Source organism: Trachemys scripta, chromosome 22, assembly GCF_013100865.1.
Source record: "Trachemys scripta elegans isolate TJP31775 chromosome 22, CAS_Tse_1.0, whole genome shotgun sequence".
NCBI lineage: Eukaryota > Metazoa > Chordata > Testudines > Emydidae > Trachemys > Trachemys scripta.
Window position 1 is genome coordinate 10,789,742 of NC_048319.1, and position 7,396 is coordinate 10,797,137.

General features: G+C 52.0%; 1 protein-coding gene across 1 annotated transcript in view; it reads left to right on the top strand.

Moving 5' to 3' along the window:
* The first annotated feature begins 7,129 nt into the window (after nucleotides 1-7,129).
* MOB3A (MOB kinase activator 3A) overlaps nucleotides 7,130-7,396 on the top strand; it is a 23,887-nt gene continuing 23,620 nt past the window's right edge. Inside the window, exon 1 of the mRNA XM_034755436.1 lies at nucleotides 7,130-7,232. The gene's annotated coding sequence lies outside the window, so the exon portion shown is untranslated. The remainder of the gene's footprint in view (nucleotides 7,233-7,396) is intronic.

Sequence of the window (7,396 nt, forward strand, 5' to 3'; positions counted from 1 at the left end):
GACTGGGCATATGGTGGTACGTGCATCATACAGACACAAGCCTGCTTTCTGCAACCCTCCTGCCCACAGGTGCCAACTTTCATTGAAGCCAGTGGGTGCTCGCACCCCCGCCCCCGACTCTGCCCCTTCCCTGCCCCTATTGGATCCCTCCCCAAATCCCCACCCTGGCCCTGCCTCTTCCCCGAACACGCTGTGTTCCTCCTCCCCCACCCCAGCGCTTGCTGCGCGAAACAGCTGTTTTGAGGCGCAAGCGCTGGGAGAGAGTGGGGAGAAGCAGGACACAGCGGCGCCCTCAGGGGAGGAGGAGGAGGCAGAGGTGGGCGGGGGTGCAGGGAGCTGCCGATGGGTGCAGAGCACCCACCAATTTTTCCCCGTGGGTGCTCCAGCCCTGGAGCACCCACGGAGTCAGCGTCTATGTTCCTGCCCCCAACAACTCACTTCAGTGATTCCCAAAATCAAAGCCACTTACCAGGGGCCTCCTCTCCTGTTTGCGCTTCACCAAGCTCTGACAGTTATGACTGGCTAGTCTCCTCCGGGGTAGAGAAGAGCTCCTGGCTACATGCATCTCTGACCTCTGAGTCGTCCTCTGCCTCTGGGTCCCCCTCCCCCTCCTCGTCCAAGATTTCCTCCTCCTGGCTTGGGCCACTCTTGACTGGCACTCGAGCCACCGAAGTATCCACAGTGGCCTTCGCAGTGGAGGTAAGATCGCCACCGAGTATCGCGTCCAGCTCTTTGTAGAACTGGCAGCTCGTGGGCGCACCGGAGCAGCGGTTTGCCTCCTGCGCCTTGTGGTAGGCATTCCGCAGCTCCTTCACTTTGACCCTGCACTGCAGTGTGTCCTGGTCATGGCCCCTTTTTGTCATGCATTGTGAAATCTGTCCATATGTATCATAATTCCTAAGGTTGGAGCGCAGCTGGGACTGGACAGCCTCCTCTCCCCAAATGCTGATGAGGTCCAGTGGCTCAGCATTGCTCCAAGCAGGGGATTGCCTGGTGTGTGGAGCAGGCATGGCCACCTGGAAAGATGCGCCGAGACCACTGCATGCCGAGATCACTGAGCAAACAGGAAAGGGACTTTCAAAATTCCCAAGGAATTTAAGGGGTGGGGCTCATAGTTGGTTACTTGAGGCCAGGGCAGTAGAGTTCAAACTGATGACCAGAGAGGCGAGAACAGGCATTGTGGGACACCTCCCGGGGCCAATTGCAGCGCTGTAATTGACCAGGCTGTCTACACTGGCACCACAGCACTGTAGCCCCGGCGCGGAAAGCTCTACGGCTCTCATCAGGGTGGGTTTTTCAGTCAAGAGTAGGGGCCTCGGCAGAGACAGATGCATCCTGGAGGTGAATGCCTGGCTGCGAGGATGGTGTCGCCAGGAGAGATTCGGCTTCCTTGACCACAGGATGCTGTTCCAGGAAGAAGGACTGCTAAGCAGAGATGGGGTCCACCTATCAAGGAAGGGGAAGAGCAGAATTGGATACAGACTGGCTAACCTAGTGAGGAGGGCTTTAAACTAGGTTCGACGGGGGCAGGTGACCAAAGCCCACAGGTAAGTCAGAAACATGGAGACCTGGGAGAAGGGTCGGAATGTGGGGGGAGCATGGGTTGTTATAGCAGAAATGAGAGACAAGACAGAACTGAGTGGGGGCGGGGAATCAAATCAGTATCTTAGATTACTGTATACTAATGCGAGAAGTATGGGGAATAAGCAGGAAGAACTCAAAATGTTAGTAAATAAACACAATTATGACATAGTTGGCATCACGGAGACTTGGTTGGATAATACGCATGACTGGAATATTGATACAGAACAGGGGTGGGCAAACTTTTTGGGCCAAGGGCCACATCTGGGTGAGGAAATAGTATGCGGGGCCAGGGCAGGGGATTGGGTGCGGGAGGGAGTGCGGTGTGTGGGAGGGGGTGCAGTGTGCAGGAAGGGGCTCAGGGCAAGGGATTGGGGCAGAGGAGGGGTGCAGGGTGTATGAGGGGGCTCAGGGCAGGGGGTTGGGGTGCAGGAGGGGTGCGGAGTGCAAGAGGGGGCTCAGGGCAGGGGGTTGGGGTGCAGGAGGGGTGTGGGATGTATGAGGGGGATCAGGGCAGGGAGTTGGGGTGCGAGATGCAGGCAGGGGGCTTAGGGCAGGGAGTTGGGGGGCAGGGTACAGGAAGGTTTCGGGCTCCGGCCCCGCTTACCTCAAGCGGCTCCAGGGTGGCTGCGGCGGGCACTGGGGCCAGGACAGGCTCCTTGCCTGCCTGACCTGTCCCTGGAGGCAAAGGGCAACACATGGAGGCAAAGGGCAACACATGGAGCCCTGTGCTCCCCCACCCGGGGGCCACAGGGACATGGTGCCGGCGGCGCTGTGGGCCGGATCTGGCCCACGGGCCGTAGTTTGCCCACCCCTGGTATAGAAGGATACAGCTTGCTCAGGAAGGATAGGTGGGGAAAAAGGGAGGAGGTGTTGCCTTATATATTAAAAATGTACACACTTGAACTGAGATTGAGATAGAATAGACTTGTTGAAAGTCTCTGGGTAAGGATAAAAGGGGTAAAAAACAAGGGTGATGTCATGGTAGGGGGTCTACTACAGACCACCAAACCAGGAAGACAAGGTGGATGAGGCTTTTTTTAAACAACTAACAAAATCATCCAAATCACAGGACTTGGTGGTGATGGGGGACTTCAACTACCCAGACATCTGTTGGGAAAATAATACAGCGGGGCACAGATTATCCAACAAGTTCTTGGAATGTATTGGAGACAATTTTTAATTTCAGAAGGTGGAGAAAGCTACTGGAGGGAGGCTGTTCTAGTTTTGATTTTGACAGATAGGGAGGAACTGGTTGAGAATTTGAAAGTGGAAGGCAACTTGGGAGAAAGTGATCATGAAATGGTAGAGTTCATGATTCTAAGGAATGGTAGGAGAGGGAACAGCACAATAAAGACAATGGATTTCAAGGAGGCAACTTTAGCAAACTCAGGGAGTTGGTAGGTAAGATCCCATGGGAAGCAAGTCTAAGGGGAAAAACAATTGAAGACAGTTGGCAGTTTTTCAAAGAGACATTATTAAGGGCACAAGAGCAAACTATCCCCTGCGTAGGAAAGATAGGAAGTATGGCAAGAGACCACCCTGGCTTAACCAGATCTTCAATGATCTAAAAAAAGAGTCCTACAAAAAGTGGAAACTCGGTCAAATTAGAAAGGATGAATATAAACAAATAACACAAGTATGTAGGGACAAAATTAGAAAAGCCAAGGCACAAAACGAGATCACACTAGCTAGGGACATAAAAGGAAACAAGCCAAAATTCTACAAATACATTAGAAGCAAGAGGAAGACCAAGGACGGAGTAGGCCTGTTACTCAATGAGGAGGGAAAGACAATAACAGAAAATGTGGAAATGGCAGATGTGCTTAATGACTTCTTTGTTTCGGTTTTCACCAAGAAGGGTGGTGGAGATTGGACGTCTGATATAGTGAATGCCAGTGAAAATGAGGTAGGATCAAAGTCTAAAATAGGGAAAGAACAAGTCAAAAATTACTTAGACAAGTTAGATGTCTTCCAATCACCAGGGCCTGATGAAATGCATCCTAGAATACTCAAGGAGCTGACTGGGGAGATATCTGAGCCATTAGCAATTATCTTTGAAAAGTCATGGAAGACTCTGCACCCACCGGCAGCTCCCCGCCCCAGCTCACCTCCTCCTCCGCTCCTCCTCCTCCCCTGAGCGCGCTGCATGCCCGGTTTCCCCCCCTGGCTCCCAGCACTTGCCGCTGCAAAACAGCTATTTCATGGTGGCAAGCACTAGGAGGGAGGGGGGAGGAGGGGGAACACGTTGCGCTCTGGGGAAGAGGCAATGCCAGGGAAGGGATTTGGGGAGGGGTCCAATAGGGGCAGGGAGGAGGCGGAGTTGGGGTGGGGACTTTGGGGAAGGGGTTGGAATGGGGGCGAGGCAGGGGTCGAGTTGGGGCGGGGGCCGCTAACACCCACTGGCACCGGGAAAAATTGGCGCCTATGATAAGGACAAATGCAAAGTACTCCACTTAGGAAGGAACAATCAGTTGCACACATACAAAATGGGAAATGATGGCTTAGGAAGGAGTATTGCGGAAAGGTATCTGGGGGGGTCATAGTGGATCACAAGCTAAATATGAATCAACAGTGTAACGCTGTTGCAAAAAAAGCAAACATCATTCTGGGATGTATTAGCAGGAGTATCGTAAGCAAGACACAAGAAGTAATTCTTCCGCTCTACTCTGCGCTGATTAGGCCTCAACTGGAGTATTGTGTCCAGTTCTGGGCGCCACATTTCAGAAAAGATGTGGACAAATTGGAGAAAATTCAGAGAAGAGCAACAAAAATGATTAAAGGTCTAGAAAACATGACCTGTGAGGGAAGATTGAAAAAATTGGGTTTGTTTAGTCTGAAGAAGAGAAGACTGAGAGGGGACATAACAGTTTTCAAGTACATAAGAGGTTGTTACAAGGAGGAGGGAGAAAAATTGTTCTTCTTAACCTCTGAGGATAGGACAAGAAGCAATGGGCTTAAATTGCAGCAAGGGAGGTTTAGGTTGGACATTAGGAAAAACTTCCTAACTGTCAGGGTTGTTAAACTCTGGAATAAATTGCCTAGGTTGTGGAATCTCCATCACTGGGGATTTTTAAGAGCAGGTTGGACAAACACGTGTCAGGAATGGTCTAGATAATACTTAGTCCTGCCTTGAGTGCAGGGGACTGGACTACATGACCTCTCGAGGTCCCTTCCACTTCTATGATTCTACATGTAGTGAGAGAGAGTCCTTGTCCTGAAAATCTTATAATCTAAATAAAGTGTGGGAGAAAAGATATAGATAGGGAACTAAGTTCCAAAGAGACTAAACCCCAGATCCACAAAGGTATTCAGTCTCCTAACTTCCATTGAAATCAATGAAAGTTAAGTGCTTTAATATTTTTGCAGATCTGGGCTAAAGTCTCCTTTCCAGGGTGTTCTTTCCTGAGCCATTCTCAGAGGAGAATTCTTTTGCTTATTTTGTCTATGTGCACCATCTGCTGGCCATAAAATAAAATCGAAAAGATATCTCGCAAGAATGTTTGAAAGCCTGCATGTAAACTCCTAGGCTGCTAAGGTGGAAGCACACGTCACATGTCTCCGGAAGTATAATTTTCTCTGGACTGGACTTGCAAAGATGTCTGGGATTTGATGTCACAAGATATTAATCAATGATCAGGCTGAGTCCAAGTCCCGTCACGTGTAGATTATGATGCAATCTCAACTCTTTTCACACAGACATTCATTCCCCACCTTTCAGTGAAAGAGAAACTCAGCAACATTCACGGGGAAGATAATATCATCTGGCTGGAATCATTTAAAAAACTCTGCGACTTGTTATATTGAATATAGTGCTGTTTATTCCTAGATATCAAAGTTCTTTACAAAACTGGGTTACTATCTCCATTTTATAGGTGGGGAAACTGAATGTAGAGAGGTTAAAATGATACCAAGTTCACACAGCTTGTTAGTGGCAGAGCAGCAATAGAGTCTAGCCACTGGGACATGTTACTCCTTGGATGTCCTGGTAGAAGGTAGGTTTATGGTGTTACTGTACTTTGTTCAGAACCCAAAGTAGTTCCTAATCATGAAACAGAATCTCAGATGTACTGCTTTAACTAGACTGATATAGTTAAGTGGTACAATTTTTGTGAGTAGACAAGGTCTTAGAAGGACAGGGGCCTGGTCTGTATTTAGAAATTTTGCCAGCAATAGTTATTTTGGTTAAGAGTGTGAAAAAATCACACCGCTAACGGACATAGCTATGCCAACTAAAGCCCCAGTGTAGGCATAGTTATACTGGCAAAAAAGTCCGTTTGCTGGAATACTTTATTACATCTAGGGAACGGTATAAGCAAAAGAACTCTTTTGCTGGTAGAAGCTGCATCTTCACTAGGCGAGTTTGTCAGTATAGTTACACTGGGGAATAGCTATATTGGCAAACCCTTCCTAGTGTAGACGAGAACATATTCAGATTTCAGTGACACTGGTGCAAATCCCAATGCACTGGAGTCATCAGGTTTATAGCTAAATTAGAACCTGGACCAGGATCTTCACTGAGTCCTTTGAGATTGTATATGATTTCCTGTGAAACAATGTTGAAAAATCTCCTAACATTTTACACCCCCCCCCCCCCCTCCTCCCCCCGGATTAGCAGTGCAGTTAGGGATTTCGAATGAACATAGGAGCTGCTTGGATTCTTTCCTCCAGTTGCCGCCTTGGTGAGTTTATCCGTGGGCCCAGGCACAGCAGTGACAGTGTCACGATGTTGCGTTGGTGCAGGGCCACCCAGCATGGCAAGGGCTACGTCGTCCTCAATCAGAACGGTGAGGTGATTGCACCCCTTTGCAACGCAGCAATGTTCTGTGACGTGATTTCACCCCCAGGCAGGGTAACCATACGTCCCGTTTTGGCTGGGACAGTCCCTTTTTTAGGCCCTGTCCTGGACGTCCCGACTTTTTTGACAAAACTGGGCATTTGTCCCGTTTGCGCGTCATGCCAACTGATCATCAGGTGACAAGAGCAAGGGGGACAAATGTGGGGTGGGACCGTGGGACCCCTAACGGGGCGCGGAGGAATGTGCAGGGGAGGGGGGCAAGTTTCAATGCAAGCCCTGTGCTGGAGGAAGGGCTAGGGAGAGCGGCTCAGGCCTGCCGACCTGCCCCACATGCAGGGGAGAGAGGGGGATCTTGGGTGACCCCACGTGGGGGTGCGGGGTGGCAGGGGGCTGGCTCTGGGCCCCGGGGGGAGGGGACCCTGGCCTGGCCCAGGGTGGGTGGGAGGCAGGGAGGGCTTGGGTTGGCCCCACATGGCGGGAGGCCTCGGGCCAGCTCGGGGGTGTCCCCCTACCCCAAAGGGCCATTACCCAGCTTGGCTGGGAGGGGGTCCGGGCACAGGGGGCTGCATGGGGGGAGGGGGTCAGATGGGGAGTGGGGGGGCACAGGCAAGGGGGACCCGCTCAGCGGCCCAGCAGAGGGGGCTGCCCGCCCGGGCTCCACGCCCCGGGAGCAGCCGTGGGCGGAGCCCGCGGGCGGGGAGGTGAGCGGCGCGTGTCCCGGCCCCTTTAAGAGGAAGTAGGTCCGGCGGGGCGCGGGGAGGCCGGCAGTGGAGTTGTGCGCGCCGCGGAGATCGCCGGAAAGTTCCCGGAGCCGGACTGAGAGCGCGGCACGTGACCCCTCCGCCGGGCACAGGTGGGGGGCGCTCGGCGGAGGGATAATGGGGGGCTGAGTGGACAGCTGAGCGGGGGGGTCCTCCTGGGGGCTGAAAGGGGAAACCCGGCAGAGGGGGCTGATGGGGGGCTGGGGAGAAGGAACTGGGGGGGGTGATGGGGGTGTCTCGGGGCTGGGGAGAGGAG